This window comes from Notothenia coriiceps, unplaced genomic scaffold (assembly GCF_000735185.1).
Source record: "Notothenia coriiceps isolate Sejong01 unplaced genomic scaffold, NC01 NC01_scaffold00033885, whole genome shotgun sequence".
NCBI lineage: Eukaryota > Metazoa > Chordata > Actinopteri > Perciformes > Nototheniidae > Notothenia > Notothenia coriiceps.
In genome coordinates, this window is record NW_011366586.1 from 241,900 (window position 1) to 254,602 (window position 12,703).

Sequence of the window (12,703 nt, forward strand, 5' to 3'; positions counted from 1 at the left end):
ACCAGAAGTTTTATTAATTAAATTTAAAGTTTATCGAGTAGCTTGTATGAGATTTCTTACCTCGTAAAACAGAGAACAGGGGCGAAGAACCACTCGGGTTGAACGTACAGTTTTATATTGTAAATTTTATCCCTAACAATAAATGTGAAAAAACCATAATACGGATTAACTATATACACGAGAACATTTGCCGATTTTACGTTAAACACAATTTAGCTATTTCTATAAAATTTATGTGTCCGGACTTAAAACGCCGGTTCTGTCTCTCACACGAGGTTCGCGCTCGGGCTTCGCGACAATAGCGGTTTGTGGAAAAAATCCAACCAGTGTTCCTTCACCGTTTTTGACATTGAGTCTACTGTTGTTGTCACCTGTTCACTGTAGTCCGTTCGGTAGACGATCACGGTACCCAATCGTCCGGTGTTTTGCATTCAGGAGAGAAAATGAAAAAGTATAAAAATAATGTATTAGAAAAGTCAGGAATTTTCTCACAGCCGTCGAGTGACTGCGGTCGACGGTTGGACAATAACTATAATAGTCTTATCTTCGTATAATTACAAGTTTCACTAGGAAACGAACGTAATCTATAGCGGTTCAAGACAGGAACGGAACTTTCATCGTAATGTACGATGTAGATTCGTTATTAAGGACTCCCAATTTCGAGTTAATCCGTAAACTAAAAGTTGGGGACAATTGATATTAATCTCATTGGTCCCCATTAAGGAAGGTAACCTTTTATATGTAGAACTACGATCGACCCGTTTAGTGAAAAAAAACTACTCAAATAAATGTAGACTAAAAAGGATTTATCGTATGGTTTGTTTATAGTTTTATGTTGTCCCGCTAAGTAAAAGTTTTACAACCACAGATTTTAACAGAGGTTAAGGGGACCTTACTGGGAAGACGGGACGACGCCTGTCTTTTCGGTTTTGTTGAGTTCTACAACTTGATATACATTTTGTCTCAAGACAAGTATGTTTAACACAACAAGTGCATGTTTTAGCATTTTGGGCATGGATTATTAGATTTGTTATATGGGGGACATGAAATGTCCTCCAATTCTGGAAAGACCCAGAAAGCATTTTCGAATGTTTGAATGAATCAAAGTGGGTCGTCACCGTCGATTTTCTCTTATGCTCCAACACACAGTTGCACGGGGTGCAGAATAGTTTCCCCCCACTTTTTGCCCGGTCTTTAGTAGAAATGTTCGTCGGTAAATGAGATGGATTAGATATTTTCATCTTGGTGTTTTCTCTATCGTGTGAGCTCCACACGTTCACTCTATACAGTGTTGTTTACATTCTGTGATGCGCGAGTTGATGACCTCACGTCAAGACGAGTCAACTTTTTTTTCTTCTCAACTTTGTGTGGAAAAATGCGGGGATTATGCGGCCTTTTGATAAATATGCGGCCTTTTAGAAATCTGCACCATTTTGCTGATTATGCGGTAAATTCTGCGATCGCAGAATCGCGTTTTTCTGGAGGGTCTATTTAAAGTAACCTAGACATGAAATGTGAAATATAAACAGTCTGCAGCATTGTGATGTGTTCGTTGTCAGTATTCGCTTCATCAGTAGATTTTGGCAGCGCAGTGTGCAGAGAAGCTAATCCCATCGAGCAAATGAATATATTATAGATCAACGTGTTTACAGCAAATCCACTCTCTGACCTGACCGTTCTCACACCATCTGTTTCCCTATATGACATTGCCCCCAGTGCATTTAGAAGTGTGTGTTTTGTGTGAAAGTGTGGTGTGTTGTCCCTCTGCTCGCAGAGTCCCCGCTCACTCCAACTGCTAATAACTCAAATCAGCAGAAAGTCACACTCCGGGGCGTGTGTGTGTGTGTGGGAGTAAGTGTGTGTGTACAATTTCCCTGCAACTAGTGGATAAATGCTCATAACACTGAATCCAACTCATTTAGGTTAAGTATTTAATGATTTTGGGTGCAATTACACAGCTGAAACCGCATCTGCGTCCACTGTGCACACACACTTCCATGCACTCACTATTGTTGTTATTCGGCCTCTCAGCCTCATCACAGAACTGATTGGACTAATGAATGGAGCTCGGTGGACGATAATGTGTCTGAATAGGCCACTTGAATGATTAGCCATCTGACAGGGCAGGGACGTATGGAAAGGAGGAGTGGCAGTTTTATTAGCGTTCACATCACAGATGATGATCCTGTTGGAAGCAATTAAAGTCAGTCAAATGTGAGTCTTGCTGGTGAATATATTTCAACCTGGAAAGTCCGGATTAAACGCACCGCTAGAAAGTTGTAAAAAAATGTCCTTTTATGTGAATTGTTTTGTCAGTTATGCAGTCTATTTTGCATTGAGTGTTAATTAGAAAAAAGTCTCCATCATTATTCTATCAGGTTAAGGCCCAGATACACCGGCCAGTCACCTGAGAAGTCGCCGACACCGACACCGACTGTTGCGTCGCCGGACTCTCCTGCGCACTGGAACACACCGCAAATCCGAGCCGAGCACGTATGAACTGCGTATGCGTGAGTGGCAATAGCTCTCCTTACCAGCAAGCGGCGGTAGTGTGTATTCATCATTCAAAAGAGGCAACAACCGGAACAACCGGAAGACAGAGAAGAAGAACAGACTCCGTGATATAAACAAACAACAAATAGCGTTTTTCTTTCCATTTTCACTCTCGTCCATTGAAAACATGAACGAACAGGAGCTCTATAAACCGATGAAGTGAAATAGCCGTCCGTGTGTGTTGCATCTTCCATTTTAAATCATTTGTTTACCTCCCTCACTTCCGTTAACACTTCTCATGCACTGATTCGCTAGCTGAACAGCCAATCAGTGTTATCCCTTTGTCCGACTTCCGGTGGTGTTCCCGACGCCGATTCAATCGGCAAGAAAAGGCGTCAGGTCGGCAGAAAAGACCCGACGGTGCGGCGCAAACCACTCCGAATAGGGCGTGCCGCGAAATACTACACCTACAGTACAGAGCCTATGAATAGTACTTTCCGATAAGAAATATAAATCAAAACAGTACAGGGGAGACAGAATGTCATTATTCATAAGGAGCGCTTCTCCACAAAAGGGGGCCAGATTAAACTTACCTTCTGACTGTACTCGTTCTCACCACGTACACTCCTCCTCCGGCACGACCTCGACGAATCGAGGCTAGGAAGCCCCCACACACTCCCCGATTTAGCTCCACAAAAGTGGGCCAGATAAACTACCTTCTGAACTGTACTCGTCTCACACCGTACACTCCCTGCGGCACGACCTCGACGACCTCGCGGAAGCCCCACACACTCCCCGATGTTAGCTCCACAAAAGGGGCCAGATTAAACTACCTTCTGACTTGTCACTCGTCTCACCACGTACACTCCCTCGGCGACGCCCTCGACGGATCAGGCAGGAAGCCACACACTCCCCGATTTAGGCTCCACAAAAGGGGCCAGATAAACTACCCTTCTGACTGTACTCGGTCTGCGACAACGGTAGCACCTCCCTCGGCACGACCTCGACGATCAGGGCAGAAAGCCCTCCACACACTCCCCGATTTGGCTCCGACAAAAGGGGCCAGAAAACTACCTTCGTGACTGTAGTGGTCTCACACGTACATCCCTCTGGCTCGCACCTCGACGACATCGAGCGAGCCGCGCGACACACTCCCGATGAGGCTCCACAAAAGGGGCCCAGATAAAACTAACCTTGCTGAGCGTTACTCGGTCTCACAGATAGCATCCTCGGCACGACCCTCGAACGATGATCAGGCAGAAGCCGCCACACCTCCCCCCTCGATTTAGCTCCAAAAGGGGCCAGCATAGCAGACTACCTTCTGACTGTACTCGGTCTCAACGGTACCGTGCCCTTCGGCACGACGCTCGAACCGACCTCGACGAAGCCCCCACACACTCCGATTTAGCTCCACCCAAAGGGGCCAGGAGTGTACAACGTGCTTCCTGACTGTAGATCGTTCACGCACGGTAACTCCCTCGCACGACCTGACGATAGGAGAAGCCCCCACACACTCCCCATGTAGCTCCACAGAAAGGGGGCCAGATAAACTACCCTTCGGTGACTGTACCTCGCGTCACCACATCACTCCTCGGCACGACTCGAGACCTCGAGCGAAGCCCCCCACACACTTCGCCGATGTTAGCCTCCACGGAAAGGGGCCAGATAAACTACCTTCTGACTGTACTCGTCTCACCAGCGTGACACTCCCTCGGACGACCTCGACGAATCGATGGCGAGGAGCCGCCCACACACTCCCCGCGATTAGGCTCCCACAAAAGGGGCCAGATAAACTACCTTCTGACTGTACTCGTTCTCACACGTAGGGGCCTCGGCACGAGCGCCTCGACGACCTCGACGAAGCCCCCACACACTCCCTGATTTAGCTCCACGAAAAGGCCAGGATAAACTGACCTTCTGACCTGTACTCGGTCTCACACGTACACTCCCTCGGCTACGACCTCGACGAAACAGGCAGGATGCCTCCCACACACTCCCCGATTTAGCTCCGAGAGGGGCCAGGTAAACTCCTTCTGACTGTACTCGTCTCACCACGTACACTCCCTCGGCACGACCTCGACGAATTCAGGCAGGAACGCCCCACACACTCCCCGATGTAGCTCCACAAAAGGGGCCAGATAAACTACCTTCTGACTGTGGCGGATGGGGAGTTCGTAGAGCAAAGTCTTGAGGGAACGAGGCGGATACGACAAGGGACACAAGCACTAATTCAAAGGGCACCTAACAAAGGTGACGAGAGTGGCACCCATATATAACACAATCGGGGTGGGACAGGTTCACGGTCAAGCAAAGGTAAGTCCAGGTGGCAAGTTCGGGCGAGGTACCACGCATAGGGACAAAAGAGTTACTAGTACTAATAACGTAGTCAAAAAAAGCCTTCTCACTAAAAACACAAAAGAACAAAACATGACACAATTAGGTCATTTCAGAAATAAAAACTTGTGGTGGCTCAGACTCAACAGTAGAACTCAAGTACGGAGGACTCAAGTGCGGGACACCTGTCACCTGTTCTTTGGTGTGAAGGAGTTAAGAATAGTGTTGAATCAGCCCTAGATGATACCCTATCTTATATTTGGTTGTGGTATAGGGTAACCACGACGATCGACAATCTCATAGGACATACAGACCTAATAAGAGCGCGTAATATGTGAAACATCGAAACACACTCATTTTCTATGAAAGAACTTTCCGGGTGAAAAACCGTAAACATCGTCGTGTGGTCTGAGGGTTATACCTTTAACTTTACCCTGACGACTTTCGTGCTACCAAACCACCAAACGTCATTACGTCGCTTAGAGTTATTTCGCTAGTATTATATATTTATTCCCCCCCTATAGACTACCGTTTTCCTGTCTTTCTTGTTTTATAAGAATAGCTTTTCTCGAAAGGTGAATTTTCCTTTTCTTTCAATTTTGTCTTGATGTTCCTCCCTTTGTATAATAATTATTATTGTATCTCTTTTCCTGAGAATGTAGGTGTCTATATTGTTTATCTTCTTTTGAAAGCTTTATGTGTATCAATTAGTAATGACTGTCTTGTCTTATTTTTTTCGTTGCTGTTAGTAGACTCGGCCCGGGCCCATTTCATTGACCTACCGGGATGGACGGACAGTCGGAAGATAGACACGTTGGTGCAAATAGAGCACGGGAGTAGACCAGTACACGCGCAAGCAGCACACCAACCTCCTCCCCGAGACACTCCTTCATCGTCTAAAGAGGCCGACACATAAAAGGTTTAAGATCGCGTGGCGTCGACCAAGAGGTTTTAATGGATGGGTGGAAATTAGATGGTTATAAACTTTCTTGACGTTGGATAAATGTTCATACGTCCGGAGATATATATTTCAGTCACGTCCGTTGTAGGTTGTCCCACTAAGTAGTTAACGTATTTGTTCTTTTAGTCTAACAAGTCTCGTAGTTTATAAGAACTTAATTAACCGAAACCCAAAAAAAGTTTAAGTTGCCTAACAAAAGGGGGCAGATACTTATTATAACTGTTACAACCCTTTCAAGACAACTTAAGTGTGGATTCACATGACGCCCTCCGTTTAGTTGTCGAAAAGGTTACTTTTCTGTAAATTATAACACTCCTTTTTGTTGGTATCAGATGTCTTGTGTCTACTTGCGTGTGTGTGTGTGTTTCTTATTTTGGTCATTTCCATTTTTTTTGATAAGACCGTCTGGGAGTGGCTGTTTAACCAACCCGTGTGAGCGGTTTCCATTTCTCCAAGAAAACTCAATATAAAGTGAGAACGAGAGACACGCAGGTGTGTGTGTGTGGTGGTCGTGTGTGTGTGTTGTGTTTTGTTGGTGGTGTGTGTGTGTTGTGTTGTGTGTGTGTGTGTGTTGTGTGTGTGTGTGTGTGTGTGTGTGTGTGTGTGTGTGTGTCGTGTGTTGTGTGGTGTGTGTTGGTGTGTGTGTTGTGTGTGTGTGTTGTGGTTGTGTGTTTGGTGTGTGTGTTTGTGTGTTGTTGTGGGTGCTTATTTTGTGTGTCTGTTGTTGGTCCTCTCTACTCGTATCATATCTGTATGTGTGTTTTTTGTCTGTTGTCGATTCTCTTTTTATTCTCTCTCACAGTCTCTTTAGACTCCCGTCTCTTCTTTCTGTGATATATATTTTTTGTTTTGTAGTTTATATTTCTGCTTTCTTTTTTCTTATTGTTTTGTTGTTTTTTTTTTTTTTTTCTATTTTGTTTTTGTTTGTAATGTTTTTTTGTGTTTTTTTTTGTTTTTGTTTTGTTTCGTGTTTTTGTATTGGTTTTTGCTTTTCGCTTCTTTTTCTCTTTTTTTCTTTTTACTCTCCTCATCTCTTCTCTTGTGCACTGTCTTTTTTTTTTTGTTTTTTTTTTCCTCCTGTATTTGTGTTCTTCTGATGGCATTTAATAGTCTTTATTTTCCTTTTTGTTTTTTTTTTTTTTTGTGTTGTTGTGGTTATAGTTTGTTTGGCTCTTTTGTTTTTAATTTGTTTTTGCTCCTTGTGCCGTTGGTGAAATGTTTTTTTGTGTTGTGTTTTCTCCGTTTGTTGTTATGCGCTCTGCACCAATGTGAACCCGCTAGATCTTGTAGATACCTGTACTGTGTACGTGCCCTTGAGGGGGCCAGAGCGTCTTTCAGGGTATTGGAGAGGTAGCGAGTATTCACACGTATTTGTAAGGGTATATGTGTTGTGTTTGTGCCCGCCTTACGTGTTGTACAAGGGCGAGATAAGGGTGGGGTTTTCAGTCTCGGCCTCGGTTTATTTAGCGAAGAAAAGGGACACCGGCGGTGGTCTGGTCGACGGAGGGGAGGTTGGAGGGGAGGGGAGGAGGGAGGAGGTAGGAAAGGAGGTAGGGCCCTAGAATTGTCTCTTTGATGCCTCCTCACTAATTGAGTCTCGACGCTCCAGTGGACACCGAGAGAGGAGGAGGAGATCAGAGGTAGACGGGAGGGAGGTGTAATCTGAAAGTATAGCATGCAGTTGGGAGAAAGAGCGGCGGACAGCGGAACGAAAAACGGACACCTTGTTCTTAAACGTTTCACGCTTTTTCTTTTTGACACAAAGAAGTGTAAGATTAATTTAAGGGAATTTATGAGTAAAATAAATGTTCGGGAGAGACGACCACTGCGGATTTTCGACGAAAGAGGAACGGGTCGACAAGAGAATCTCCATTGTTTGACGAAAGGTACGGTCGAACGGACTATATTCGTAATGACTGTAAGTCATGGGCAAAACGGGTAACCTCTTCGACTGTAGTGGAGGTCGGATTTCCACAAAACCTCCTCCTTCTTTTCGACTAAAGGACGTGGGTAGTTGATATACACAAGGAACGTTGTGCGGGAATAATGCTATCCAATTAACTGAGACTGTAGTCTCGGGCTTCACCTCGTCACCCTAAACGAGCGACGCTATGTCAGACGTTCGGCTTGTTCTTGTTTGCGTCGACTGGTCGTGGGTAGGCAGTCTAATATCTTCCATCGGATGTCCCGACGCGCAAACCCCCCCCCCCCCCTCCCCTGGAAGTTGTGCTCCTTTGGCTGCACTCACACTCTCCCACAACTCATAATGACTGTCGCATGCCATTTCAGGGCTATATGTGCGGGCTTTAGCCGCATTGACCCTCAGCTCGCTTGNTGTTTTTTCGAGTCTTCTGGCCAATCAGAATCAAGATTGTTGCCGGAAGTCCCCACGGAGAATAACTTTGCGGTAGAACTCTTCTTTATAAATCCATGGGTACAACTTCAGATAAAAATGAACACATAATGAAATATGACCCTCGGTTTGATGATTGACAGGTCACAGAACAATGGGAGCTATCTACCCTTACCCACAATTTAAAGTAAGTCACACAGACTATCTCCTCTTTACTCTTCTCGCAGCAAGATGTCAGAACAAAGTGAAAAACAAACAATGGCATAAAATATTATTAATATATCGGTTAGTAATAGATTTCTTTATTTTCTTCTCAGAGTGTACCAGAATGCATAATTTATGTTAGTATTTCTAAAAATCTGAATTCTGTGAAGGGATATAAGGGATATACAGTATGCACTGTACTTCACTTTGATTAATATTGTATGCTGAAAAGCGTATATTACAGCACAATTTTTTGTTGAATAGATTTGAGTGCTTCAAAATGTTGGGTCGTGATGTATTGACCAAGTAAAAAGTGGGTCCTGAGGCCTGACCAGTTGAGAACCACTGCTACAGAGTATGAGAACAATAAAGACCTTTTTAGAACATTAAAGCATGTTAACATGTCACAGTAGAGGGACAACATATAAATATGAACCTGAAAATGAGCAAGAAGGGGCCCTTTTAAAAAATACAGTATCAGTTATGTTCTGTAGCTACGTGCCCACCGTGAAAAATAACCAAAGGTATTTAAATTATCACTTAAATGTATCCTTGATAAAACCATGCCTTAATTAAAGCCACATCCAGAAATACATATTCACAAGTATCACTAATTACTATCATGGGTCTAATCATTCTCATATTACTCTGCTGCACTCCCCACCCCTCAATGCTCATATCCAGCCTTGCATAATATCATCAACACCAGAAAAAAGACTTCAAAATTCCCTCTGATGTAGCAAAACTCCTCCTCGGGCCTGAAATAACAGCAGAGTGAGACGTTACCTGACTAAAAATAAAATGGTTACTGTATGTCTGAAAGCGTGTGTGTGTGTGTGTGTGTGTGTGTGTGTGTGTGTGTGTGTGTGTGTGTGTGTGTGTGTGTGTGTGTGTGTGTGTGTGTGTGTTTGCCGAGGGCTCAGCTAAATGAGACTCCAGAGGTTTTCGCTCTATAGCCTGAAGCTTCCTGCTCACACTCTCTGCATTTAAATGTTTCTGCAGCTCAGCGTGGAGGGATTTCTACTGCTGAAACACTGCGTCGTGATGACGAAGATGATGAAGATGACCGGGATGAAAAAGAGGAGCAGGATTATGATGATGATGACCACGATGACCATGACAATACTGATGAGATCGGAGGATGTGAATAAGCAGGAGAATGATGCTGATGAGGATGAGGAGGACCAGATTGAGGATGATGATGATGAGGAGTAGGTGGATGATGTTGATTGGCAGGCAGATAAAGCTGGTGAAGATGAAACTCTATAATAAGAGATTAAGCAGGAGGAGCATGATGGGATTATGATTATTATGATGAGGAGAGGATGAGAGGGTTGATGATGATGATGAAGATGATGGTAATGATGATGATGATATAAGTATGATGGCAACGATTCTGATATAAAATTAGCAGGTTAATAGAAATAATGACGAAGAAATGAAGGACAAGAAGGAGTATGATAGTGGTGATGATGATGATGATGATGATGATGATGATGATGATGATTACGATGTTAAGGAGTGATGAAGATGATGTTCATTATAAGCAGGATCATGAAAATCAGATGAATATGTTTGCAATATTTAGGATGATGATGAATATAAAAACAAAGATGGGGATGATGATGATGATGATGAGGATGATGATGATGATGATGACGATAACGATGACGATGTTAATGATGATGATGATAATGAAGAGGGTGAGGACGATGACGAAGAGGGTGAGAAAGAGAGTGATGATGAGGATGATGATGAAGATGATGATGATAAAGAGGGCAAGGATGATGACCTTGATGATGATGATGATGAGAGTTAGGAGACAAAAGCATCAACCGTAAGCTGGGAGGAAGTTCTGTGTTCTTCCAGGAGTTATTAAAGAATCATTGAGTGTATATCAACATCGTTCGCCAATGTTCTTTTTCAGCCTGAGGAGAGTGCAGTGATAGTGATTCCACAAAAAAATAAGAAAATAAGAATCTTCAAGGGTATAAATAAAAAAGAGTGTTTCTCTAAACCCTGGAATTAAATTCAGTAATTCTTCTTTTAAAATGGTCAAGGAAGACTCCTCACCAGGCTCATAAGATGACCCTAACTTTAGAGATCTTTGACTGATCAATTAAACATAAAGGCCCTTCACAATCAGGGCAGCCTGATCTTGTTATGTACAGTATGGAGAGGTGCAGGAATGAGTCATAAAACCCAGAAATAAGTTAGCAATTTAGCATTTGGTTTGCAAATCTCACAGTCAACAAATCTTTGAATGTGTTTTGGTAAGACGTCTGAATAAGGTCTTGGATTGTTTGATTTAAATGTATATGTTTACAAATAGAGTGGTGCAGGAAGCAGTCCTAAAACATGAAGTCGGTAAGGATTTGACCACTTCCAGTTTTCTCGTTTCAAAGACATGTTTATTTTTTAGATAACTGAACTAAGATCAATACGAACACGTCAGTAAATACCCCACTTGTGAATGTGCAATGAGCAATAAGGTTGCTAACGAGTGACTAAATTAGACTAAATAACATCATCACGCCGAACATTAGCTGAATAGCTTAGCGGTAGTGATGCGCATACATGCTATCTTAATGTTTTTAGCTTATAGCCTAACGTTAGCTTTTTACTTCTGGCGATTGCATGCATGCTTGAAATATCATAATGGTCTTTATTTTAATATGTGGAGATTATCCTGCAACAAAAACAAACCAAAAAATATATTATAAACGTGTGCTTGCCACAGATATTATTTTCTGCACTGTTATGAAATCCAATGGAAAAATCTCATTGCTTTTCTCATGGAACCTTTGTAATGCTCACTTCCTGGTCGGCCTTTACAAAACACGTCCTCACTGTGCAACTGTCTCTATATATAGGCCAGGGGAGTTAAAGTCCTTACTGATGCAGGCTCCGTGATAGCCGTAGTGTCCCTGAGGACAGTGGGAGACGCAGTGATCGCCAAGCAGCCAAGTCCTCGCCACTTCACACCAGAGACACACACTGCCGATGCCCGTCTGGAGGTCTGCCGTGCAGCGCTGACAGTCTGAGCTGCACTCTGGAAGGACACACACAGGAAGGAAGAACGCTTTGAATTCTTACACCATTCATCAGCATACTGCGCACAGATAAATATAAAGCCACCATAAAAATCACACGACTGCTTGGAAAAGTGCTTTGTGTTTATTCGCAGCTTTTTTAATTAAAAGGAAATACATAATGTTGTTACCTGACATGCTAACAAACATATTTTTTTAATTGTTAGTATCGTAAGAATAAAAGTCTTGATTTAAAGAGCACATATTAAATATTGGAATTTATTTTAAACAGGGTTACAACGTGAGGTTGAGTATAACATGTAAGGACAGAAGGCACTTTCCAAGTTTTGCATTAATAGTCCGCTTCTCTGGTGCGCACCAGAAGACAGTTTGTTACATTTTTTCATTTTTCAGAAGGTTTGGTTTGCGTTCACACCTAGGGTTCACACTGGAAAAACTCAAATGGACTATAAACTTTAAACACAAGTCATGTGAACAGAAATGCTGTTCAACAATTGGTCAGACATTAAGGGGGTAAAAAAGCAAATCCCGGCAATTTCTACCGTAGCCTCCGCCATGGAGCATCAGCACTTTCGGCAGGTTATTCTCATGCTGCTGTTAATCTGGAGAGCATATCAACAGACTCTAGCGGCCCGCATAGGATTATATCAGACGACATGTGTAAAAAAAACATTATAACACATATAATGAGACGTTCTGCAGTGAGGACGAGGATTCACCAACGACAGGTGGCTCTGACTTTTATGTATAGATGACAGAGCATTTTTACTTTAGACGAAACTGTTCAACACTTTTGAAGACATCCACGTTCTTGTGACGCGTAAATACTACGCTTCCTTTGTTTTGGTGAGGACCGTTGACACTGCGTTGAGTTCACTAGCAAGCGGTCCGAGACCACCTCTTTTAGGCAGACCAGAGTCCAGTTGTTTAGTTCACATCAGAGGTCTCGGACTGCGTTCACAACGACCCAAACGACCGCACCAAGCGGTTAAACGCACCAGGGATCGATTCAACCGGACTAAACAAGGTCTCCCCATCTATTACTTCAAATCTTCCTCTTTATTTTGGATAATACACACCATCCACCTACTGTATGCCCACAGACCCGTATCTACCCACAGTGCAGCAGGGTTTCCAGAGATTAGCAGATTAAAGAGGAACACCTTGTGGTGATTTATCTGATGGTGTCTGGGTTTGGTCTGGCTGGCGCAGTGGCGGGAACCTTAAAGTTATCTGTCCATGCCGAGATAACTATCTACAGTGAAAAGCAGAATGACGGGGGCTGTGCAGGTGAAGAGTAGTGTG

At 43.3% G+C, this 12,703-nt stretch overlaps 1 long non-coding RNA gene across 1 annotated transcript in view; it reads left to right on the top strand.

Moving 5' to 3' along the window:
* The window catches only part of LOC104961862 (uncharacterized), a 15,738-nt gene extending 3,318 nt beyond the window's left edge, over positions 1-12,420 (top strand). The window contains exons 2-4 of the long non-coding RNA XR_800145.1: positions 6,189-6,191; positions 9,278-9,286; positions 12,271-12,420. This is a non-coding gene — a long non-coding RNA (uncharacterized lncRNA). The remainder of the gene's footprint in view (positions 1-6,188; positions 6,192-9,277; positions 9,287-12,270) is intronic.
* Positions 12,421-12,703: the final 283 nt, after the last annotated feature.